Source organism: Triturus cristatus, chromosome 2_1 (assembly GCF_964204655.1).
Source record: "Triturus cristatus chromosome 2_1, aTriCri1.1, whole genome shotgun sequence".
Classification (NCBI taxonomy): Eukaryota; Metazoa; Chordata; class Amphibia; order Caudata; family Salamandridae; genus Triturus; species Triturus cristatus.
Window position 1 is genome coordinate 715,820,206 of NC_140581.1, and position 26,656 is coordinate 715,846,861.

The window sequence follows — 26,656 nt, forward strand, 5'->3', positions numbered from 1 at the left end:
AAAAATAAACTGGTTGAAAACTTGTTTGGTACATTTCAAAGGTATTTTTAAAAAATGCTGAAGATGAAGCTGAGGCTATTGTGTTAGAATAAGCATCGCTATAGATCGCGATCACGGCAATATCCCTGTCCATTGTGGTAAGGATTGCTTTAAGCTTTTATTTCACGCTGATCATCTCAGCAAAAACAAATGGTAGGGGCTATGCATGCTTGTTAAAGACTCCTTACAAGCATCTTCCATCAAACTGTGAGCCATGTTAGGGGTCGGGTGTAATGACAGAACAGATCTCTATTACACCAAATGTTGTAATGTATCAGCCTCTGGGTCTTTTTGCCCCCTTTATCTTGGTCTTTATGCAGGGTGTCATGGACGTTCTTTCATGTGGCATCCTTTTGTATTTTGCAATTTACATTTTCAAGCGGATCATAACAAACTCGGAAGTTAAAGAGTTAATTTATCTTGAGGTCTCTGAGGTTAAACAACTTATTGAGAAGTACACCCACAAAGAGAGTCATATTTTGGACACAGGTTTCTCACCTTTAAACCTCACCCTAAGATTAAGTTTGGCTCAACTGTTAAGGTCTAACATGCCCTTATAGATATAAAGAGGCCTCTAGCATCTTCTGGCCTCCATGCTATTAATAAATCACGACTTCCCTCCTACTTACTCTTGATTCTGAAAATATCCACCGAGGAACTAATGATGGCTCTTTAGCATGCTCTGAGTTCTAATTCTGTTTTTGTAAAAGCATTTCAATTAAAGTTCAAGATCATCATTTAGAATTTCAAGGTACTTCCAGAATCACAAAAAAGTATCCAGCTGTAAACAAGCTTTTCTAATATTGTGCTCTTGTATGAATACATCCTTTGATAAGTAATCCAAGCTGCTGTTCTTTACGAGTTTCTTCTAATGTTCCTCCCGCCCACTTCCCATCGAGAGTTGGGTTATTTCAGTCTCTAACTTCCTCCTCCTAGGGGACCTTAACATGCACTTTCTTGACCCCGCGGACAATGCCGCAGCCAACTTACTTGCTGACCTCACTACAGCCGATCTCCATCTTCGAAATTCTAAGGCCACCCATGAGAAAGGACAACTCCTGGATCCAATCTTCACCAACATCAAGAACCTAAATGCCCAGGATCCCACCCCTCTACCTTGGACAGACCATATGCTGATCCCTATGCACTGGTCACTCAAAACGACACCAGCTCTCAAACAGAAAACAAGGATACGAACTAGACGGTGGCACAAGCTAGTACCAGAGGAATGGGAAGCTAAATTACATGAAACCGTTGGCCCTCTATCCGCGGACCCGAACACCGCGGACAGAGAATTCAACGATTGGCTAGCCCATCCCCTAGACAGTCTCATCCCACTTACCAGTACTTTAAAACACGTTAAAAGAATCAACCCCGCTCCCTGGTACTCACCTGCCCTCAACGCCCTTAAGAAGGAATGCAAAAAGTCAGAACGCACTTGGAGGAAAAACAAGTCAACAGCAGAAAAAAGTGCTTATCAATCCTCCATGAAAGCGTATAAACGAGCCCTACACGACGCAAAAAGTGCCTTCTACGAGGAAAAAATAAAAAGCTCCGCTTGCTCAGCCAAGGAGACCTTCTCCATCCTCAAAGAGCTCCTCCATGTCCCTGACCCACCGCAGAAACCCATGGACCCCAAAGCAGCGGAGGAAAAATGCGTCAAGTTGGCCACCTTCTTTGACGAAAAAATCAAAAAAATCCTCACCTCCCTTCCGGCCGCTAACCCAGACTCCATAGAGAGAACTAAGGAACCGCCGCCCCCACCCGATAAGCCTTATCTAGCGTCGTTCGGCCCAGTGACAGAAGAGGAAGTGATGGCTACTCTCACATCAACCAAGAGCGGAGCCCCTAGCGACCCAGTCCCCATACGGTTAGTCAAAAACATCTCTCAGACCATAGTCCCCCAATTGACAGCCCTCATTAACATCTCGTTGGCACAGGGTGAGGTCCCTTCAAACTGGAAGGAGGCCGTCGTAAAAGGGCTTCTCAAAAAACCATCTCTAGACCCGGCAGATCTATCCAACTATAGACCTATCTCACTCCTCCCCTGGATAGGTAAGGTCGCCGAAAAACTTACGAACAAAAAACTGTCACACTTCCTGGAGTCAAACCAACTCCTCAATGACTCACAGACAGGCTTTAGACCAGGTCAGGGTACGGACACTGCTCTCCTCGCAGCAGTAGAAAAGACCAGGGAAATTATCGATACAGGACGATCAGTGGCAGTGGTCCTCCTAGACCTGAGTGCGGCCTTTGACACGGTCAGTCACCAGGTCTTAACCCAACGTCTCGATAATATCGGGGTAAAAGCCAGGGCGTTGAAATGGCTCTCGTCTTTCCTCTCCCGACGCTCCTTCCAAGTATGGGAAGGTGAAAGCCGCTCCCCCTCCATCCCCCTCCAGTGCGGTGTGCCACAGGGCTCATCCCTGAGCCCCACGTTGTTCAACGTGTACATGGCCCCACTGGAGGAACTGGTCTCACCCTTTGGAGTCACTATCGTCAGCTACGCCGACGATACACAGCTGGTGGTGACGCTTTCCCACCCCAAGCTAGAGCCCTCCAACCTCCACGACTGCCTCTCCAACGTACATCAGTGGATGAGTAACTCTGCCCTGAAATTAAACGGCTCCAAAACAGAAATCCTGCTCCTAGGGCATAACACCACGAACCTCCCCCCTAACATCTGGCCCGCCTGTATGGGTGAACCCCCCACCCCCAAGACGGAGGTCAAGAGTCTGGGAGTGTGGCTGGAGACTGATCTCTCCTTCAGGACACAGGCAAGAAAGACGGCCGGCACATGCTACGGACTACTTAGATCTTGCAGGAAGGTGATTCCTCTTCTGCCTTTCCAGTCGCGTCTCATGCTGATCCAAGGCCTAATTTTATCCAGGCTGGACTACAGCAACGCCATTTACCTGGGATCCCCAGAATCCACTCTCCAAACTCTGCAAAAAGCCCAAAATGCCGCAGCCCGACTTCTAACGAACACCCCGGCCAGAACATCTGCCAAGCCTGCATTGAGGATGCTGCATTGGCTCCCTATTAGGGAAAGGGTAACTTTCAAGGCCCTCTGTCTGGCCCACAAGGTACTTCACAACACTGGCCCCCCAATCCTAAATAACTGGATCACACCCTACAGACCCACGAGAGCGCTTCGTTCCGAACACGGAAACTTCATCACGATCCCCAAGGTGAAGAAGGCCCGTATAGGTGGCCGCCGCTTTTCGGTCAACACGGGAAAAATATGGAACGCACTCCCCCTGAGCCTCAGAGCAGAACCAAACCTCCTGCGGTTCAGGAAATCTCTCAAAACCCTACTCATCCCCTGAGCCACTTTCACTCCTGACTGTCTCCCCCTGTGAGTAAAAAGGTTCAGCGCTGGGATACCCTCTGGGTGACTACGCGCTCTAGAAAACCATAAATAAATAAAAAAAATATCCAGCTTGTAAATTCACAGTGTTTACTTTCATGCAGATTCCCTCTAGGAAAGGGTACCTCGCATCACCCCCCCCCCCCCCCTCCGCCACTCGTATATTGTAATACGTGCAACCACTAGGAAATTCACTCTTTGCTTATTTAAAGGTGCTATTAATCTCTCAACTGTCATTGTTTTCCATAGCACACCATAGGCTGGTTCCCTTTCCGTTTCCATGATTACGCAATTATCATAATAACAATCTGTTTAGCAATTAACATAAGGTGAAATACCAGTATTAAGACTCTCATTGTGATCCCCCGCCCTATTCTTATGACGTATCACTAGAACCGTAGTTGCTGGCCCAGTTTTTTCTCAACTCATACCATGAACTTAATGGAGAATACTGCCTTAAAATATGATTTCCGGAGCAGATATGTCTGCCATATGTAAATGTAGTACCTACTTATTTAAATCCTCTCCAAGACCTTTCAGATTTTCCAACGAACAATATGTGTAGGTTGTCTAGAGTCATTTACTAGCCTGTCATGATTTTATGAATATTCTCTGTGCTTAAAATAGGGTCATATAGATGTCTCTCTATGATGTGTATTTGGTTGAGTTCTCTACTTAGGTCTTTCGCCCGTCTCAAATGGTATTTCACTTTGCCTGTGATAAGGGTGCAGCAGGCCTCATTTATGTATTGAATATTCATCCTTGTGTACCCTGATATGCTGTAAGTAGCTTCTCTCCCTGACTTGATTGCCTTGTTACCACGTGCCTAATTTACAGCTGCTTCTCTGAGCGAATCTGCTGGTATCGAAACCATTCTGTTTCTGGCACCCATACAGATTTCAAATGACCTTATATATAAGTTAAAAACATGTTTTACATTAATATACAGTATCCCACTTTTATTTTCTACAAGGGACCATCTTTGTATGCTGGGCAGAACCGTGCATAGTTATGTATCGGCGTGATTGGGGGGATGGTGTTCTTTTGCAGGAGATTGATATCTTGCGCCATACGTCTTAGAAGGTGGCTGTGATGTGGTTATACTACATCCTCTGGGGCCTGTATTTTTTAGATAAACAAACGAAAGCTGATTTTGGCCTCCCACTACAGCAAAATCCACGCGAGCACCTTGTTCTTATTCTCTGTGTGACCACTCTCTCACAAGCCTTAGTTGAGCACATTATTAGAAACTTAGGTACGTGGTGATCCCTGGTGTATTCATTAATATTTTGCTTGTAACTCTCTGAAATCTACCTCACCAAACAAAGCACACCATTTGTTTCTGAAGATAATCTAATGTCTTTCTCTCTAGTTTGACAAGTAAGCCTTGAAACACAATTAGGAGCTTAACTACAACATACGTTTTTTAGGTCTTGGCTAGGCAGTCCATGCGATGTCTCTTCGAGACATGCTGTTTACAGTTAGTGGGGTAAAGCCCATTCATAGGCTTATTATTTCGTTTGCTCCAACATTGCTCTCATATACTTCGTTCCCATTTGTCATGGCATGCATGTGTCAAGCCTCTTCTTGTGTTTGGCCTGCCTCTAGACGCAGGGTTACTCATAGTACGGCCCGCGGGCCGCCAGCGGCCCGGCAAGCCTTCCTCGGCGGCCCGCGGACCTTGCAGACATCCTACATGTGTTTTTTTTTTAAATTAAATAGTGTAAACACTGCCAGTTGCAGCCCGGACTCTGAGACTCTGCCCTGTGGGGACCGGGGGATTCCAGTGATTGTCAAAGTGGATATGCAGGGGCATAAGAGGTGAAATACAACAAAGCTTTATTAACATGTAAATGGTCTTTTAAAGACCTGTGAAGTACTCGGGTGCGGCTGTGTGTGAGTGCTGGGAAGCTGTCTCAGGGCGGCTGTGTGCGCGCGCTGGGAAGCTGTCTCAGCCCAGGCTGAGGGCTGACACACACACGGGTGAGATGACAGAGGGTGACAGAGAGAGGGAGAGGGAGACCGAGGGAGACAGAGGGAGGGAGAGAGACAGGAAGAGATAGAGGGAGGGAGACAGAGAGAGACGGAGGGAGGGAGACAGAGGGAAGGTGAGGGAGGGAGATGGAGGGGGACGGAAGGAGGGAGAGGGAGGGAGGGGGAGAGACGGAGGGAGGGAGACGGAGAGAGACATGGAGGGAGACAAAGGGACAGAGGGAGAGGGAGGGAGACGAAGGGAGACAGGGAGGGAGGGAGACGGAGGGAGACAGACGGAGATGGAGGGAGGGAGGGAGACAGAGGGAGACAGGGAGGGAGAGAGACAGGGAGGGAGAGAGACAGGGAGGGAGACGGAGGGAGAGAGACAGGGAGGGAGACAGAGGGAGGGAGACGGAGGGAGGGAGACGGAGGCAGGGAGACGTACGGAGAGGGAGGGGGAGGGAGACAGAGGGAGAGAGACGGAGAGGGAGGGAGACAGAGGGAGGGAGACAGAGGGAGGGAGAGAGACAGAGGAAGAGAGACAGAGGGAGAGAGACAAAGGGAGAGAGACAGGGAGACGGAGGGAGGGAGATGGAGGGAGGGAGATGGAGGGAGAGGGAGGGAGGGAGACGGAGGGAGAGGGAGGGAGACAGAGGGAGAGAGGGAGGGAGGGACTGAGACGGAGGGAGGGAGAGGGAGACAGAGGGAGAGAGATGGAGGGAGACTGAGGGAGACAGGGAAGGAGAGAGACAGGGAGAGAGACAGGGAGGGAGACGGAGGGAGGGAGACGGAGGGAGGGAGACGGAGGGAGGGAGGGAGACGGAGGGAGGGAGGGAGACGGAGGGAGAGACAGAGGGAGGGAGACGGAGGGAGGGAGATGGAGGGAGAGGGTGGGAGACAGAGGGAGGGAGATGGAGGGAGGGAGATGGAGGGAGGGAGAGGGAGGGAAAGGGAGGGAGATGGAGGGAGACGGAGGGGGAGAGGGAGGGAGGGAGAGGGAGGGAGGGAGACAGAGGGAGATAGACGGAGGGAGAGGGAGAGAGACAGAGGGAAAGGGACTGAAAGGGAGAGAGACGGGGGAGGGGGAAGGAGGGGAAGGGAGGGAGAGGGAGGGAGAGGGAGGGAGAGGGAGGGAGGGAAGGAAGGAGAGGGAGACGGAGGGAGGGAGACGGAGGGAGGGAGGGAGACGGAGAGAGACGGAGGGAGAGAGACAGAGGGAGAGGGAGGGAAACAGGGAGGGAGACGGAGGGAGGGAGACGTACGGAGAGAGAGGGAGACAGACAGAGGGAGAGGGAGGGAGACAGAGGGAGAGAGACAGAGTGAGAGAGACAGAGGGAGGGAGACAGAGGGAGGGAGACAGTGGGAGGGAGATGGAGGGAGGGAGACAGAGGGAGACAGGGAAGGAGAGAGACAGGGAGAGAGACAGGGAGGGAGACGGAGGGAGGGAGGGAGACGTACGGAGGGAGAGGGAGACAGGGAGAGAGATAGAGGGAGAGGGAGAGGGAGACGGGGAGAGAGATAGAGGGAGAGGGAGGGAGACAGAGGGAGGGAGATGGAGGGAGGGAGAGGGAGACAGAGGGAGAGAGACAGAGGGGATAGGGAGGGAGACGGAGGGAGTGAAAGGGAGGGAGATGGAGGGAGACGGAGGGAGAGGGAGGGAGGGAGAGGGAGGGAGATGGAGGGAGGGAGACGGAGGGAGGGAGACGGAGGGAGGGAGACAGAGGGAGGGAGACAGAGGGAGGGAGACAGAGGGAGGGAGACAGAGGGAGGGAGACAGAGGGAGGGAGACAGAGGGAGGGAGACAGAGGGAGGGAGACGTACGGAGAGGGAGGGGGAGGGAGACAGAGGGAGAGAGACGGAGAGGGAGGGAGACAGAGGGAGGGAGACAGAGGGAGGGAGAGAGACAGAGGAAGAGAGACAGAGGGAGAGAGACAAAGGGAGAGAGACAGGGAGACGGAGGGAGAGAGACAGGGAGACGGAGGGAGGGAGATGGAGGGAGGGAGATGGAGGGAGAGGGAGGGAGGGAGACGGAGGGAGAGGGAGGGAGACAGAGGGAGAGAGACAGAGGGAGAGAGACAGAGGGAGGGAGACAGAGGGAGGGAGACAGAGAGGGAGAGACAGAGAGGGAGACAGAGAGGGAGGGCGACAGAGGGAGGGCGACAGAGGGAGGAGGGCCACAGAGGGAGGAGGGCCACAGAGGGAGGAGGGCCACAGAGGGAGGAGGGCCACAGAGGGAGGAGGGCCACAGAGGAGGGTGACGGAAGGAGGGCGACGGAGGGAGAGAGACGGGGGAGAGAGACGGAGGGAGGGAGGGGGATGGAGGGAGAGGGAGGGAGACGGAGGGAGAGGGAGGGAGATGGAGGGAGACAGAGGGAGAGAGGGAGGGAGAGGGAGGGAGACGGACAGAGGGAGGGAGATGGAGGGGGACGGAGGGAGGGAGATGGAGGGGGACGGAAGGAGGGAGTGAGGGAGAGAGAGGGAGACGGAGGGAGACAGGGAGGGAGGGAGACGGAGGGAGACAGGGAGGGAGGGAGACGGAGGGAGACAAAGGGAGACAAAGGGAGAGGGAGGGAGACGGAGGCAGAGGGAGGGAGACGGAGGGAGACAGGGAGGGAGACGGAGGGAGACAGGGAGGGAGACGGAGGGAGACAGAGGGAGGGAGATGGAGGGAGGGAGACAGAGGGAGACAGGGAGGGAGACGGAGGGAGAGAGACGTACGGAGGGAGAGGGAGACAGGGAGAGAGACAAAGGGAGACAGGGAGGGAGAGAGACAGGGAGGGAGACGTACGGAGGGAGACGTACGGAGGGAGAGGGAGACAGGGAGAGAGACAGAGGGAGGGAGACAGAGGGAGGGAGATGGAGGGAGGGAGAGGGAGACAGAGGGAGAGAGACAGAGGGAAAGGGAGGGAGACGGAGGGAGGGAAAGGGAGGGAGATGGAGGGAGACGGAGGGAGAGAGACGGAGGGAGAGAGACGGAGGGAGGGAGACAGGGAGAGGGAGGGAAACAGGGAGGGAGAGGGAGACAATGGGAGAGAGACAGAGGGAGAGGGAGGGAGGGAGACAGGGAGGGAGACAGAGGGAGAGAGACAGAGGGAGAGAGACAGAGGGAGAGAGACAGAGGGAGAGAGAAAGAGGGAGGGAGACAGAGGGAGGGAGACAGCCGGAGGGAGACAGCCGGAGGGAGACAGCCGGAGGGAGACAGAAGGAGGGAGACAGAGGGAGGGAGACAGAGGGAGACAGAGGGGGAGGCAGAGAGGAAGGGCGACAGAGGGAGGGCGACAAGAGGGAGGAGGGCGACAGAGAGAGGAAGGCGACAGAGAGAGGAGGGCGACAGAGGGAGGAGGACGACGGAGGGAGGGTGACGGAGGGAGGGTGACGGAGGGAGGGTGACGGAGGGAGGGTGACGGAGGGAGGGTGACGGAGGGAGGGTGACGGAGGGAGGGTGACGGAGGGAGGGTGATGGAGGGAGAGAGACAGGGGGAGAGAGAGATCTGTGTATGCTGGGTCTGGTGGCTCAGTGGACGAAGGCGTCTGCTGCAGGGACCTGTGTTCAACCTCATGGTCACAATTTGTTTTTGCTTTAGCCCCGCCCCTCCCCCTCTGACCCCGCCCCCACCGGTGCGGCCCTCGGCCACAAACCACACTGTAAATTTGGCCCCCGAGAGAAAGTTTGTGAGTACCCATGCTCTAGAGCATGGATCGAATACGCGTGTCCATCCACTGCTCCCATTTTTGGAGCTACTTTTTTAATTGTGTTTAAGACCTTCATACACTCAAATGCTTGTTTTTTCACTCACTCCTTTCCCCTTCCACCTGCACCCCATTAGTGCAGCTTCTTTTGCCCTTCTAGTCGTCCCATCCCTGTTTCTTCTTTTATGTCCCATCCCCCTCCACCATCTGTTTCTTCTTTACTTCCCGCACACTGATTCCCCACCCTTTCATTGTGTTTAAGCACTCTATATGAATTGCCTGCCCCAGCGCCTGTCCTTGCTCGTGTTCAGCTTTTTTTTAATAGGCACAGGGAGATTACGTGATTTGCCCAGAATTAAGGGATGTTGAGCCGATGCCGAGAATGGATCAGGGTTCCCCAGTTCCAATGTCTTCAGCATTGGCCACACCCTCTTCCCTTACTTATTACATGCAGTTTGTGGAAAACCAGACACATTTGTGTTCTGATATATTTTATTAAGGCTAAGGATGAGCAGATATTCAAAACCAAAAACGACGGCTGCTCACAGACAGAGAAGTAAGACTACAAGCTGATGTTTATTATAGTCCCGTTTTTCATAATTTGGGGGTGGTGCTTGTTTGGAGCTTCTTTTGGTAGTGTGAGGGCTGGTTTTTGCGTTCTTTTTCAGTTAAAGTGTGGCATTGGATTTCAGATATTATTGACTATGCCTGCTTCTCCGTTTTAGTGAGCGATCCTTTGGATTAAAGTAGTTGATTGATATTTGGGGAAGGGGGAAGATGCGTACATTCAACAGACTACGAGCAGACCTTCAAATGGGAACGAACGAACACTTTAGATACCTACGACTGAGGCACGCACTCCATTGCCACCTGAAAGATGGAGATCAGTTACCGGAGTACACACCACTCGAGGACCGCCTCCTACTTGACCCGATGATAGGGCAATATCCCTCACATATAAAAAGTTAATAAACAATACCATTGATTGCATGGGACCACTACGGGCAAACTGGGAATCGGACGTGGGTCTCCTTGAGGATGATGATTGGAGAGAGGCCCTGCAGAGCCCCAGAGAAATAGCTGTGAGAGCAAGATTCAGACTGATCCAACTCCGCATCCTGCACAGGTCGTATTTCTCCAGGACAGTACAATATCGCATGGGCCACTTTGCTTCGGCGCAGTGTGCTAGGGGCTGTGGTGAGGTCGGAACATTCTTCTACATACTGTGGGCCTGCCCCAAGATCCAAAGATTCTGGAAAGGGGTAGCTCGGGTGATGACAACGGTGGTGGGGGAACAGGTCCTGGTAGAGGCGAGATGGCATATCCTTGGGGTGACAGGCGAGACAGTCGGGCCCAAGTGGGCCACAAACTGGCTTGCCTTGGCAGGAGTGGTAGCAAACGAAATATCGCCCGAGCATGGGGGGCCAATATAGTCCCAACGGTGGAGTCATGGGCAAATGACTTGGATTGGTGCCAGCGGGCGAAGCAGGCAGTGTATCAGAGCAGGGAATGCCACGCAAATGGGAAAAGATATGGGGGGCCTGGGTGAATCTACAGGAACGATTAGTCAACAACACAACAAGGGGCTCCAAACCCTTGAGGGACCATACGGACTGGATGTATCGAACACCATGTTGGTTGGGAATGCGGGTCAATGGGAGGTTTAAACCATGGATATTGCTATGTAACTGTGTATGCCAGACCACATACTATGTATACTGCAGTATTTACGCTGAAGCATATGTTGGTTGTTTAATAAAAAGAAGAAAAAAAAGTAGTTGATTGACAACTTACGGTCCAGGTTGAAAATGGCTAAAAGACATTCACATTGACAACGCCAATAGCTCTTGCATTGCCGAGACCTATTGGCTTTTAGGAGACAGAGAGCTATCCATCTTCATTAATCCTCCTGAACATTTTCTAACCAAAGCTGGCATATTTACTGAATACATTCTGTTGACTGTTGCAGCCAATTTAATACCTAAATATTTTTCGTAATTTTAAAGGGGATGTTTCATCTTATAGCAGAGTAAAGCAAGAGTAACCCTTATTCACCATAAATCAATATTGTTACTTCCCGATTAATGACATGCGTACCCTTTCATCATGTCAAATCTCATTTCTTTAATTGTGATTCTTTAAGACTTTTAAGTGTTTAGGTGTGTCTGCTCATTCCCTAGATACACTTGGCTTAAACAAAATATCACTCAGGGCTGGAAAAATCCACTGGCATTTGTGAGCCAGATTTAATTAGGATGAGCTATTTTTAGGTCCTACTCGCCCTTTCTGGCGAGTAGGAAAACTAACTGACTTTTGACCTCTGTCTCTGAAAGCAGAGGAAACATGACAAGATAGCAAGATTTAAAGGTATCTTTATTGCTCACAAACTGAATGAGCAATAAAAATGCCTTTACATCTTGTTAACTTGTGGCATTTGCTCTGCTTTGAGAGACAGAGGTCAAGTGCATTACAGTTAGGTCCAGTAGATGTTTCAACCTTTTATGAATTTTTTAGCCCTGTCACATCACATAAATATAATTCCCACAGTCAACCATGAGTCTTGCATAACTTTATTTTATGTTTAGAAGGATGCACAACATTTAACAACAGACAAGACATGAATAACACTTAAGTAAATTCACATAGTTTAAACCATTGAAGAATTCAAATATTTTCTAGCAAACCATCTTTAGTTTAAAACTGTAAAACCCAACTTCACTAATTATATGCTGTCACAGTGTGACCAATCTGCTATTTGCATTATTAATAATACAACCCCCCCCCATGTGTGCTTATCGGGGTCGTAAGGTTCAAGAATGTTATTTCAGTTGTTTGTATATGTCACCAAAGCCCTGCAATGCATGTAGGTTTCAATCTCTGTGAGACTAAAATTACGAGATTTTCGGGGCTAGAACAGTCTCCTGGATGTTCGTCGGGTATGTTCATTCATTTCCTTTTATAATGAAGGTCTGTTGTAAGGGGAATGTGTTTAAGGTACCTGTGGGATTCTTTGAAATTTGGCTTTTCCACTGTTGCCTCATCACCTGTCCCTTCTCCTTGGTCATGCGATTCAGCTAGAGCTTCCTTACTGGTCCTGCTGCTATTCTTTGGTGGTACCATTGTGGGGAACCTTTTTTTCAATCATTCGTTCTCTATGTGCTCTTTGCAAGAGTGTGTTCCTTTCTCTTTCAGTAGTGCATGGAAACATGGGGGTGGGCAGTACCTAATACAGGATTCAGGATAGTGGGAGTAGATGTGTAATATTGATTTGGCATGTTATTCTGGATCACATATGCTGCAATGTATTACCCCCCCATACCCAAAGTGCTGTGCTGTTGATTGTTTTGAAAACAAATAAAAGTTTAAAAATATATATTATATGCATACATTTTACTATACTTCTCAGATGACTACAATAATGTTGGAAATTACTCCACTGGATCTTGCAGCAAAATAAGACGGCATCCGTATATAGAGAAACTTTGTGATCGACCCCTCCAAATGGTATGCCTTTGGTCACCTCCTCTAGACTCAACCTACTTGTTAGGAGATCTATAACCAAACATCATCAGGAGGGATAATGGGACACCCTGCCTCGTGTCCCATGTGAGGTGAAAGGAATTCTAGCCAGCAAACTCCATCATGACCTTCTCCTTTAAACAGAAATAGCTCACCAACACCTTTTGTATAAATGCCCCCGAGCACAACTCTGACCATGACTACCTCCGTGACTGTCCAGCTCTCTCTGACAAAAGCGTTTTTTAAATCTAGTGCCAGGAAAGTCACTCTCATGTTTTAATGGTTTTTTTTCTCTACAAGGTGAGTTTAAATGATGCTGAACGTTGAACTCCCGGAGACAAACCTAGATTAGCATTCAAGTATAAGGGACTAGGGAAGCAGTAAAAGTCTGTTCAGCAAAAATATCACATATATTTTCACATCAATATTTAGTAGCTAGTTCCCCCTCGGTCCTCAACAAGTACCATCGAGGAGTGCTTGGCAACAGCTGAAAAAGAGTCATACCCGAGAGCACACTGTGAAAAAACAAAAAAATAAGAAACTGAAATGCATTTTGTCGTGATACAAGACCGTATAATCGCTAGAAGGCAATGTAGTACTGCTGAAGGCACTGGGGCGATCTAATTTGAATATTGAGTGTGTGGTGCCCAGGAAGGCAAGGGCAAGCCTGCTCTAAGTTTGAAGTACTGGGGGACAGTGATGGGCCGCCTTGAAAACCAAATGGATCTTGGTCCCAAAATCCAAGGGTCACCCTAACTTTCCCAGGGGTTTGTATTAGTGACCCGGGGAGAGGTTTCCACTCATATCATGAACTTTTGCAGCTGGGACTTTTAGCATTATGATTCTAGAGTGCAGGAATCTCTGATGGTGGGTTCTAACGCTACTTTGCAGCATGCACAAAAGTAGAAAACAAGCATTGGCATAGCCAATAGGTCTCGCCTTTGGGACCTTATAAGTGTTTAGCTATGCAACAGTTGATGTGTGTTGCACTAAGGGTAGTAAAGTAAAATGTGGACATGTTAAATTGTAATATGGGGTGGTGTGATACAGGAAAGGCAGAAGGAAATTAAGCATGTAAGCACCCAAGGATCCGATTAAATTGGTTTAATAAAGCACTACTAGGTAGAGCGAAGCAGAACATATGTATTTTTCTTTAAATGTGTTATTTTGTTTTAATTAACTGCCTAACATGTTTAGTATTTGTTTTTCCTTCATAACAATTATGTGTTATGTAATGTGTAATGTTTTTAGAGGATTTTATTATGCGCGTTTAGCCATACTCTGGCTAAAATTAAGCCCCTTTTATAACAGTGTGGTAAAGGTCTGGCAGTAGAAAGGACAGGCTTAGGGGGTATGGGAGTGTTAGCAAGTGATCGTAAACAAAGGTTTCTGCTGAGGGGAAACAGGAATAAAGGGGGAGGGCTATATCTGGCTTGTGCCACACTGGCGCTGCTAGTCTGTTTCCTGCTGACACTTCTAACCTCCGCATTCAAATGTAACTGCGGGGAAGCTGCGCTATCTGCATGTTTGCACTTGATGCAGTATTCTGTTTTTATCAAGTTTTAAATAGTGCAAACTCAACACAAACGTATTGGAACCCGTCCATCAGTACCAGTTACATAACACAAGGATGCATTTTTTTGGGTAGGCATGGGCGACTAAGGAATTTATTTGCAAATTCTTAAAACTGGTGTTTTTTATGTCTCACGTCAGACAGAGACCTTAAGATTGAAATGCGTGCCCGTTTTACCCCAACTCATAAACACTTTGCAGTAAGATTAAAAATATTTAAAATTGTTTAAACGCTTCAGAAGGAGCAAATGTTTCATACACGAATCTGCACGCTCTCGCAGGAAAGCGAGGGACAAAATTATAAGGTCCCAAAGCAAAAACCACAAATAAGATAATAAAATTACGCTAAAAGAAAGAGACATACCCCGTGCCTCCATGTTGAATTTTAACACGGTGTTATTTTCTTTAAAGCATAATGTATACATAACTCCCCGAAACTTTTACAAACACGACAACACAAAGCAATGCCTCCAACTTAAAAAAAAATGGTATTTTTTGTTAAAGGGTTGTTTAACTGCTGTCTTGCACTTAAAGATTTATTTAAACCACAGCTTTGACATTGTTTCAAAGTTCCATACATTTTTCAAAAGCGCTTAAAACGAACAAAATGCATGCGCATGCATTTTATATTAAGTAGCAAAAGTACATTTAAGCAATGTTAGTAAATTATGTAGATGTTGCCTTGTCCTGTGGGGGAATAAAAAAAAAAGAGAGAAAGCGAGAGAGAGAGAGAGAGTGCGAGAAAAAGAGTGAATGAGGGGGGGGAAGCGAGAGAGAGTGCACGAGGGAATGACTAATGCTAAAAGTGTAACAGCAGCTGTTTCAGGAGAGAGAGCTGTGCACGAGGGAATGACTAATGCAGCTGTTTTCAAGCACACTCATGCCTGTGGCACCATCCGCCTTGCGGGAGCAAGCAACAGCCAATTAGCATGCGCGCTGCTGCTCGCTCCCGCAAGGTGGATGCCGCCACAAACACGAGTGTGTGCTTGAAAAGCAGAGCGATGGCTAAAGGCCCTCCTATGCAGCGCATGAGCGCTGCGTAGGCGAGACCTAAAAAGTCATGTACATAGTTTATTGCAAATTGAAATGCTTTCTTGACCATCACAAACTCAGCAACAAACCATCACATATATTAACCAATATCATTCTACGATGGTACCATCCTTAGTGGTTGTACCTGTACTGCACTGGTTTATTGATCAATAATTCTGCTTTTAATAATGTGGTGACATCCTGACAAAGAAAGTAGATCTGCCTTTTGATAATTACACCACATTACATTGTGTCTATGATATGTGGCAGTATAGTGGTTTTAGGTTTCAGTGCTTGTCACCATAACCATTTCCATCTGCCATGATGTATATATATGTACATTAATGCATAGTATTGGACAGAATGTGCAAATTAAAGATTTTTCCCTCTTTAAAAGTAAAAACACTGACTTGGCAATGATTTATTGGGTGTTGTCTGTTGTGTGCCTAAGGATTGGGCACACAACAGACAACACCACCTCACCTAAGAAGACCTCGGACTGCTCTGCTTTGCTACCCTGAGAGAGTCAAGTGCTTGGTTCCCAGTAGACAGAAGGTGGCAGATGTATTACCTGTGAAGAACTCACATCCTTCCCAACTAAAAACCCACTTTCTCACAGCAGTTTATCGCCGATTTCATATAGCTTCCTCTGAAGGGTCTAGGCCCTCATCCCTGCTTTTACTGACAACACACTGAGTTAGCTACGTACTGCAATCGCACTTCTTAAATCCCTTCTGCAACCGGATTCCTTATGTAACTGAGCTTTTTTCCTCTCCATCTTGCTGCTAGCGCTATAAGGTCTCCCTAACACCTGTTGTCAGTGCATTCTCGAGCTGATTTGGAGGTTGGTGGGAGATGGTTTGTTTGAAAGTAACCATTAGTTGTAGCTACCTCAGTCCTGTGAATCACATCTCGTGATAGGTACCTGCCTAATCTCCAGTGCCTTATTCTAGATGTCCTCTGTAGCATTAGCTACATTAGCTGCTTACCTCGGCTTACCTGAAGCTGTCTATCATGGCATTAGTCACCAGGATCCTATATATTCTCTCCTTTTTTGGCGTTTCAGTCTCCATATGTTGACAAGTGCAAACTCTGAACTTCAGGACATTAAGCTTCCCCTGGTATGTCTCCAAAGAGCCCCTCCTTCATGCGATGTAAGTCTGGACTTCCCTCCATGACCAGCTTAAATTCTCCATCCACCACCAAAAATCATTTTACAATTCACGTTACTTTTATCCTAGTTTTACACTTGAATTGGAAGATGAAGGGTCAGCACTGTCAAAATCTCATCTCCTGTTATCAATTTATAATAGTGTATGTCAGTTGATATTCCTAAAATCATGAGGCCTGTGTGGTATGTTTTAAAATTAAACCTTCCAGAGTCCGCCTTGCGTAACCATGTCTCTAGCAATATCACAATGTCAGCCTTCTCGCATGCTATATAGTTGTTTATTCCAGTCCACTTGGAATGGGAATTCAGTCCTTTCACATTACGAGAGAGGACCCTGAATTTTAAGTCTGTACATTCACACTGGATTCAGTGGCTCGCTGTGTTCTCATGCCATCTAGCATCATCAAAATATGTATAAAAGCATAACATAGGAAACAATCTGGCTCTTTCTTGGGCTCACGCTCTGCAGATCATTTGCAGAACTATTCAAGATCCAAACCTGGTCCTGGCCTGGATCTGCATTTGCCACCACCTCAGGCATTAAGGTCACTTCAGTTAAAGGTCCTCACAGCTTCACTGTTCAGATAGCACAATGTTTTTTCTATTAAAAAAACGACTAACAAGATTTTGTGCACCCCCAGCCAATCCTCTTTTGACCTCCATCTGGGGTATTCACTACAGAAAGTACTTTGTTTTCCTTTTCTGATACGCCACAGTTAAAGTCTGGGGAGGTCCTCAATTTACTCAAATTACTTCCATCCTCTACCACCAGAGCAGCCTCATCTGGTTGGCTGGGGTATCGGTCTCTGTGTTTTCAGAGGGTGCAGAAGGATTTTGGAGCATTCTCTAGATAGCAGTCTTTGACCACCTATGGTATTTTATCAATTGACATTTGCAATATTTTGAAGCCCTCTCGCACTGTGTATTTATGATTTTTTTTCTCCCAGTGAAATAGCACACAACGAGGAAATGTTTGTGGAAACATTCCATCTTTCTGCATCTTTTACCAATTTCAGCCCTCTTCCCTTCACTACAGTAGCCTGTGTAACGTACAAAAATTTGCTTATCCTCCCCATAGTGTAGGGAAGAAACTTTTCTTGCTTCAAAAATATGTTTTTTCTGTGAGTTCGATGACAGTCTCACTAAAATGTCTCTGGGACGTAAAGTCTGCCTTTTTGTTGGGTCTGTAGCCTTTCTTTAGCCACCTCTTCTCATTCTTTTAATTTCAGCATGTGTTCCAAGAAGAATGAAACATAACCTGAAATGTCAGAGGCTTCAACTTCCTCCTTCACATTCCTAATTCAGACATAAGATAGAGTGTAAGAAAGAGTGCTCTAAACTCAGTTTGATTTCAGTTTAAACTGAACTTTTAAATCCAGTCAGTTCAACCTACTGTTAAAATCAGATGATTTGGGAGTGAGTTTTTGTAAGTCTCCTCGATCTCCATGGCTCTATCTCCAACCTGCTCCATGTCACCATGCAGCACTCTTCTAAAATTCCTCGATCAATTGGTAAAGATCTGCCTTCCAATGCTGCCACAGATCTTGCTGACAGGATTATAATTTAGCCTCCATCTTCCTTTCTCGTCGCCAGGCCTGTCTCCTCCTTCTCCGGTATTCTGTATTCTTAGTGTTTTGAGAGAATGAATCAATACTTTAGGCTTTTTGGATCCTTCTTGATGGAAGTTTGCTTCAAACAGGCTGTCTGGTATACCTCAGATTTGCACAGAGGAACATTCAAAGCAGTACACTCCTTCAATTGTCTCAGAGTCTCGCAAGTGGAGAAAAGCTCATCACAGATTGCCAGTCTCCTGTAAATATAGTCTGTGGCTCAGAGTGTGGTCATTACGATCCCATTGTATCCTTTAGGAAGGTTGGACCTTCCTAAAGATCACTAGTTGTCAAGCTCCATGCCTCGGCCTCTTTTGTTCATAAGGTCAGACTACCCTCTTAATTCTCAACTAGAGAGTTCTCTACATTTTATTTGCTCCCCAACCGATTTTACAGTGATAGTCTTTTTCTGTGATCACTGTATGGGGTCCACTTTTACTGGGAGCACTTGTTTTGCGCTGTGCGTTCTAACTCTCCAACTATGCTCGCCCCACAGGCCTGCCTTGCGCAATTGTCGGTGGCTTGCTGATTCGCGTCTTATTCTTCTGATGGCCCCAGAGATCTCCACCACACTGGGTCTGGCTGTGAGACCCCTGCGCTGGCAGCCCACACTGAGCCACCTCCACAATTCTCCACAGGCTAGTCTGAGTGTGGTGTGGCCTTGGCTTTCTCCGCTCACAATACCCAGCATCGGGCTTACTTTCACATGCCGGGGGAGGCTCCTTTCTGTAGCCTCCATTTGCTTAATGTTCTGAAGTTTAGCTAATCGGTAAAAGGAAAGCTCAGACTGATTTCGTCTCTACTAAAGTTCTCAAGATCACAAAATACTCAAAAGAGGTTTTTTTTACAAAGTATGTGTACTTTCCTACCCTTCAGTAGAGTAGCCTAAACATTTCTCTGTTTAGCTATGTGACAATATAGCAACTTTCTTTGTTACATATTAGAGCTGGTAAAGTAAATGAAGGTTAGTCCAATTATTCAATTTCATCTCATTTCATCCGAGTCTCACCTTTAATAAATTTAAGTTTCAGGAAGATCTCGAATTAAAACTGCCAATGCAACTACTTAATACAATCTTAATATTTTGATTGCCACTTAATCAGTTTAACCATGCAACAAGGTCAATCCCACTGGTGGGATCTGCATGTGTACTTTGTACAATCTTACAGTGCCCTCTGTTTTGTGTGTTCACCTCCCTCTTTGTAAACATCTTTTATTGATGCTTAAACCAATGGTTTAAAGAAAGAGGACACATCGCTGGGGTATGCATATTTGGCATAAGCGTGCTATTATATTTTGGAATAAATGTGAGCACAGCAGGAATTTAGCAAGAAAAACTTTGGAGGGAATTTTGCAGTGTTTTTTTTTTTAACTCTTTTTTTATTATTAATTTGGCTCACATAACCAAAAATTGCAGGACAGTCTTCATACAGCATGTGATGGAAGAACAGTACACAATACAGTTTAAAACATTCGAGGGCACATATAGGACAAACACATGTTGATTTCACGTCTCAAACACTCCCACTGACTCTCTGTATTTTCGCCAAGGCCCCCAGACTTTCTTCCATTTCTTGGCACAACCTCTGCTCTTATAGATAGTTTCCTCAGCTCTTTGGCACCAATCTAGGTCGCGCTTCCATTGGTCCCACTGCGGAGGTGCCTGTGACCCCCATCCCCTGGCGATGTCCCCTTTTGCCACCCCGGCCGCCAATGCTAGCCAGATCTCATTATCATCTCATTGGTCCAATCTGGAATTTTGCAGTGTTGATGTTTAATATGGATTGCCTGGTTTAATAAATTCACTTAAGATTATCATTTCAGATTGGAAAATTGTTGAAATTGGAGATTATTTACGCCCAATGAACAGTTTGATTTATTGATCAAAATGCTTCCCCATTAGTTTTAATGGCAATGTCTATCATGGAAAATAGTTTTTGCTGAATTATTCAAGGAATGTGAAATATATGTAAAACATAAAAAAAAGACACACACTTCGAAATAACTAATTGGTTTGACGATGGATAATCAAAGTTTCTGAGCAAGGAGGTGAAAGCAAGAAACAGCAGCATCCTGGGTGACACTATGCTATAATACTTCAGGCAACCCTCCAGAAAACAGCAAGGCTATGATCAATCATCTAGGAACAAGTTAAATCTTCTTTTCGTTCCTTAAAAAAGGAGAGGCAGAGTATGGTATCCAAGAACCGGTGCTCTTGCCTGAGCCAGAATGAAGAGAAGAGGGCCAGTCATTGAAAGTTGGATGTCTATTTATCTCTGAATGGCAAGCAAGAACTGTCATCAGTGATCATTCCAAAAGAACATACCCAATAATACCCTCAAAATAAAGGTTCTTTTAGAGGAAATATCATTCTAATTCAGAAAGAAGCAATTTGTTCAGTTCTGATAAGAGAGGCATAGGAGTCTATTCCATCGCATTTCTATTTCAGAAGCAACAGGAGGATTTCACTTGGATATATACCTGGTACCTTCTATCCAGTGTGCAGTGTATGTGCTCTGACCCCTAAAACAAAAGTAATATTGGCTAAAACACCATTTGTCGTGCTTAACTTCAATATAAGGACACTGTATATGGTGTAAAATCTATGCGTGTGGCATGTGCTATTTACTTTGTGTCTGCAAAAACATGATAAAGGCCTTCGCTGAGGCCAGGTCACCTGCGACCTTGTACTGTCATGTTTACAGACAGACCTGTAAAAATACATTATTTTCCAAGCCTAAAAACACTCTTCTAAGCGCTAAATAACTCACACCTAAAATTATCTTATTGCCCATAAGGTGAGATGCATAGTGCCTAGAAGAGGTTCATGCCTACATTAATTTTAGCATGTACCTCCAGTACATAGATTACCAAAACCTATTTTTACAATATTCAGCGTAGCTGTTCCCATGGGGAATACTGGTAAAGCAGATTAGATCACTATTTCTGAATTAATCAGTAAGAAACAGCTACTGGAAAAGTTCAATAACTTTTCCTAACAGTTTTTAAAAATTCAATTCATTGTTATAGTTGGATTTTTTTGAAATAGTTAAGAAATATAACTTTCAGCAAAGTTATATTAACTTGCATGAACTACAGCCTATTTCGTCTTAGTGTGCGGCTGCTGACCAACTATACCCTGCATGTAATGAGGTGCGAAATTCCTTCCAGAGGGTGCACAATAGACCACTTTGATTGAGAGGTTACCCTGAATGGACAGGGATGCCCCATATGAGCTCAGTAGAATATTCAGAGTGTGTGTTGCTGCCCCTCCTATTGGCACAAAAGTGTCATATCTTGCATGACAGGCCTGTCTGAGGCACACATAAAACTTTAGTAGCCTTTTTTTTTTTTTTTAATTTTTTTATTAGAAACCGTTGGTATACAATAAAATACAGACAAGGGCCTACAACCACCAGGGCCGGCCGCTATAGAGCCCGAGGGCCCGCAGTGCAACGCCACACATTCAAATGAACCAGAGGCAAAGCTCCCGGCAGTTCGTGAGCACATGTAACAGGCCGTGGCCATAGGCCAGGAGCAATCGGAAAAAACAGTTTCATTTTCTATTAAATATAAAACACACTCAAGGCAATGAGAGTCCGAAATAGCAGCGTGCTCTTCCCAGGACGGGGAACAACGTACAGTATAAAACTTTAGTAGCCTTGAAAGGGATGAAACAGGCCCAGATCAAAATTCTACTGCATTCTGAATCTGGTTACTGAAAGGCTCTGCTTTGCTTTACTAGACTTCAATCTCATTTTCTGAGAGCGTAAGGTTAGTGTGACTGAAGACTTTGGGTATATTGGTTTTGCACTGACACGTTGCATTTTGGGCACATATGCAGTAAAGAAAACATCAACTGCTGAAATGTGGGTAGGATATGGCCTGGTTACAGCTACCCCATTCGTCAGAGAGGGACTAGGAGTGTCTTAGTGTGTCCCCATCCACGGGCTGGTGAATGCTAAAAGGTTGGACGCTCAAATAGCTTTCTTCACAACACTGCTGGACTTGTGAAAGGATATAAGGCCGATTAAACTATTGCACTTCGTATCTGTAAACTGTGAGAAGGACCTGAGGAGGTTGGACCACTTTCCAGTTTCAATCTAATGACTGATCCTCTGGGTGGCTCCAGGAACATAAAATGACTGAAGAAGATATTCCTGTGAAAAATCCAAGGTGACCAGTGGCAACTAGATGCAGGCTTACCTTTCCTGTTGGCATCTGTATGACATCTTGAAAATCCCCAAAACCCTTCCTCTGAAATTCTGGGGGCCCTAGAAGAGTACTCCTGTGGTTGTTTGGGCAGCAGAACAAAGTTTGGAAACTTTTTGAAAACTTATCCTCCAGAGCTTCAGCGGATCCCACAGGAAAAATCATTTAACCGGCAGTTCTTACACAACAAGATTAAATTTCAGCTTCGTCCCGCACTGATATCTCCGCAGCTCCAAAGAAACAGCCAAGTCCCATTCTGAGTTGAGACTTAAAACATTTGCAGAGAAAAATCTCAAATTCTCCACAGCAGCCAATGGACCAATCTGCTTCAGGTATCCAGCTTTTGGTTCCATGGCGGTGGCTATAGTTTCAGTGCTGTCCTTTTCAAACACAACATATGTGGCTTTTCTAAAGTGGTTTAATTTTAGGCACCCCTGTAGATAATTCATTTCTCCTTGAAACCTGTGTTCTCAGTCTCATATGTATTCCACCTCTTCACTTTGCCTGGAAAGTATGTGTCTGTTTAAAGTGCTTCAATTTTGGGCAGCGCAGCAACTTCTCCATTTCTCCTTAAAACCTGTGCCTAAATCCTCATTCTCATATATATATTCGCCAAAAGCCCTTTCAGGCACCCTATCTTCATATGCACTTAGGTGCAAGAGATGTAGCCTACCAGCCACAGCTCCACTCCACTCCAATCTACCCCAATTTACCCAACTGTACTCCAATCTACCCTACTCTACTCAATCTACCCCACTCCAAACTATCCCACTTCAGTCTATCCTAATCCTTCCCAATCTAACCCACCCCAGTCCAATCTATCCCACTCCAAACTACCACAATTAACTCCTTTCTACTCGATCCCACTCCGCTAACTTTTAGCCACGCTGAAAAGCAACCATACTGGTGTACAGTATGGCTAAAACATTGCTAATGCCAATAATTCTAGCATAAGTGAGTCCTAACAGATTTGCCAATACTTGTTAGTATATGTGGCACCTTTGGCCAGTCTCACCTGTGTCATATGCCCTCTAGTTTTACACCCGCATACAAGAAACTCCGCAATCTTTTTTCTACAAGTGTCATCTTACCTAACAAGACAATGCTTGGCAGTTAGGAAATTACTTACCAAGTGATAAGTTAAAAGAGAATGAGTTCAGTGTTTTAATTGGATGCAGTTTAGTAGTAATAAAATATGCGTGGTGCGGTGAAAAAATAAACAAAGAAAAGGTGATGGGAGGAATCCTTGCAATAACCACTGGCAATTGCTCTGGGGTAAGCCCCCTTTATTGGTACACCGCATGGGGGGGAATTACCTTCAAACACAATAGGTTTTAATTACATAGCAGCCCTCCCTAATGAGGCGGGAGGCTCCCGAACGCGGGCCTTACCTCCCGTCTCCCAACAGCAGATCATACACATCCGGTTCCCTCTACTTTGGTTCCGGTTTTTAGCAATTGGTTAACGAAGGCGAGGAGACGTAAGCAAAAAAAACACTTCTCTTTAAATTGATTGACATCCTCTGAGTCTGCATTTGCGCAATGCCGCCCAGGAAGGCTTCCAATTGGTTGGACCTACGTCCTGCCCAATTGAATACAACCCACCCCTTCCCAAAGAAACCAGGCCCCTCTACTATTACACCGGAACAGTAGTTCCGTTTTCCCGGAAGTTATGGGCCAGTCACTAGTGAGCCGGATTGCGTTCGGGGTCCTTCCTCTGTAGTACGCGTTTGGATGGAAAATACGAAGCCTGGCTGGCTCCGCTAGGCAGATTGCACTATTACATGACCCTGGTGTTGTGTCATATCTGGTATCTCCATCATACCGTGTATCCCCTGCTCTTTGGCACTTTTTGTAAACTAAAATTCGCCCGGGCAGGTTCAGACAGATGCAGCCCATCTCTGTGGCTGAGCTAGGGGATGATTCAACTGAATGCCTAACTCTCTTCTAGCACCTGGAAATTGTCTAATATTGCAGCGGGTCATTGCTGCACGAGTAGAGACCGAAAGAGCAATAAATACAAAGTAAGAAACGTGTTATAAAAACAATAGTGAAAGCAAAGAAAATATTTGCTGGAGCATGTGGAATCATAACGAAATAAACACAAGGGAAAAAATGAAAGAATAGAAGCAAAGGCATTTGGTAAAATAAAGAGAAAACCAATATCAAAATGATGGGAAGATTAAAGGGTGAAGGTTAAAAATAAAGACAGTGAGAAAAAGCAAGATATTGAAAGAGGGAAATACATTTGTTGGGTTTTTGTATAATGAATAAGTTACAATGTGTTATTGGCAAACATAATTTGCACAGTAAGTTGAATAACCGTGAATGTTTGGTTACCACACTGCCCTATATTTTTGCGTCCATGTTAATTAAAGCAATACAATGATGTATTTTTAGGTCGAGCAAGCGCTGCTTGCTCGACTTTTAGTAGGGGTAAAAAAAAGTGCTACCCACAAGCTTTTCGTGGCCTAAAGCTTGCATGCATGTGCACGTGAACACGCGCAGCCGCCCTCTGGCTTTCTTATCTCATTAAGCCGTCGTGGCTTATTAAGTGCTTTCGCGCGCAGCGCACGCGCACACAACTCCCTCCGCCTCTCTCTCCCGCTGCAGCCCCCATCTATGCTTTCCGCGCGGCCAATGCTTGTGTTATAGTCGCGGCACCCCCGCTTTCGTTTTAACATTAAAGGTGAAGCGCGGGTGCAGTGATTATAACAAAAGTAAAGAAATAGATTTTTTTTCTATTTCTTTACTTTTGCTATTATCGCGGCACCCGAGCTTCACTTACATTAAAAGTGAAGCGCGGGTGCCGCGATAATAGCAAAAGTAAAGAAATAGAAAAAAACATCTATTTCTTTACTTTTGTTATAATCGATGCACCCGCGCTTCACTTTTAATGTTAAAAGTGAAGCGCGGGTGCCGCGATTATAGCAAAAGCAAAGAAATAGATGTTTTATTTATTTCTTTACTTTTGCTATAATCACGGCACCCGCGCTTTACGTGCCGTGATTATAGCAAAAGTAAACATACTTATAAGGTCCCAAAAGCGAGACCTATTGGCTATGCCAATGCTTGTTCCTTTTTACATATAATCCTAAAACAAGAAGCACACAAAGTAATCCTTCAAAAATATCAATTTCTTCTATGATTGCAAGAAATCGGATTATTATCCCTTATTATTATCCGATTATTATTCCTTGAGATGGGCAACTGCCCATCTCAAGGAATAATCATAACTTGAGACTGGGTAAACCTTGAAAGTCACTAATTAACCTTAGCTCCACCCCTGATACTAATGGTGCAGAGCAGACAGACTTAACTTAGGGCACTGTGTGACATATTTATCCACTATCAGAACAGTAATAACGTCCAATCACCAAGCAATAAAAATCCCAAACCTAATTTGAAAAATAGAGTAAAATTTAATAAGTAAAAGGACTCTAAAACAAGAATGATCCATTAACCCGTTAACCGCGGCACAAATTCCGCAGCACAAAGCCCGGGACTTTTAATGAGTGGGCAGGGCTGCATCGGCCAACGGACGTGCGCAGCTCTAGCCAGGTAGTGCTCGCGACGGCCGTTGGCCGACGCACGCAGGGAACGGGTTAAGGGGTACCAAAGATATGAATGTTTTTAATTAAAGGGATAATAGCACACAAAACAATTACGCGCCAATGATAGTCAATGGTCACAATAGAGTTTTACCTTTGGACTCAATCTATGAAACTGAAGTCAAAATCCTTCAGTGGGTCAAACCGCCAGGCTGTATCTGATGATTTCTTCCATGAAGCCGGGTAGCTTATCGCACAGCGCCCACTCATATGCTACTGCGGAGAAACTCAGAGTGGGAGAAACATCTTGCTTCAAACCAGCAAGACCGTGCCTTGGGTGGATAGACGGGGCTTGTTCCATAAAGTTTGTAAGTCCTAGCTGTAGGAGGCTGGCTTAGTATATGGTGCACACTTATTAAAATGAAGCACCCTGCATTAATCCCGACAACTCTTATGGCGATTTTAGTGACCTTAGACAACCATAGAAAGCTCTCTAAGTGGTAGCTGTCGAGAGCAGCCTGCAGGCTTAGTCCAAGAGGAGTCGTAAGCAGCTATTTTTATCAGAACTAATCATGTTGTGTAGGTTAAACGAAAAAGAACCACACAGTGTAGTTATAAAAATAGTTATATTTATTATACACCCTCACTAACACACTGGTATATCGTCTACCGGGAGATATCAACACAATACACACAATATTTCCAAAGCAAACAGGTAAGTAAGCACAAATACACAGTGGTCTCCAGTGGGAGACCAAATCAAATACTAAAGAAGTGGAATGCAAACTGTGACCGAAGTCGAGACTTGACCTAGAAGACTCAGAAGAGATGGAGACCTAACGACCTAAACAAGGTAAGTACCCAGGAACCCCAGGGAGGCTGTGTGCAGAGTATAAATACAGCCGCGTACTCAATGC

At 45.9% G+C, this 26,656-nt stretch overlaps 1 protein-coding gene across 1 annotated transcript in view; it reads right to left on the bottom strand.

Moving 5' to 3' along the window:
* The window catches only part of DTWD2 (DTW motif tRNA-uridine aminocarboxypropyltransferase 2), a 576,220-nt gene extending 552,501 nt beyond the window's left edge, over window positions 1–23,719 (bottom strand). The window contains exon 1 of the mRNA XM_085632651.1: window positions 23,581–23,719. The gene's annotated coding sequence lies outside the window, so the exon portion shown is untranslated. The remainder of the gene's footprint in view (window positions 1–23,580) is intronic.
* Between the last annotated feature and the right edge of the window lie 2,937 nt (window positions 23,720–26,656).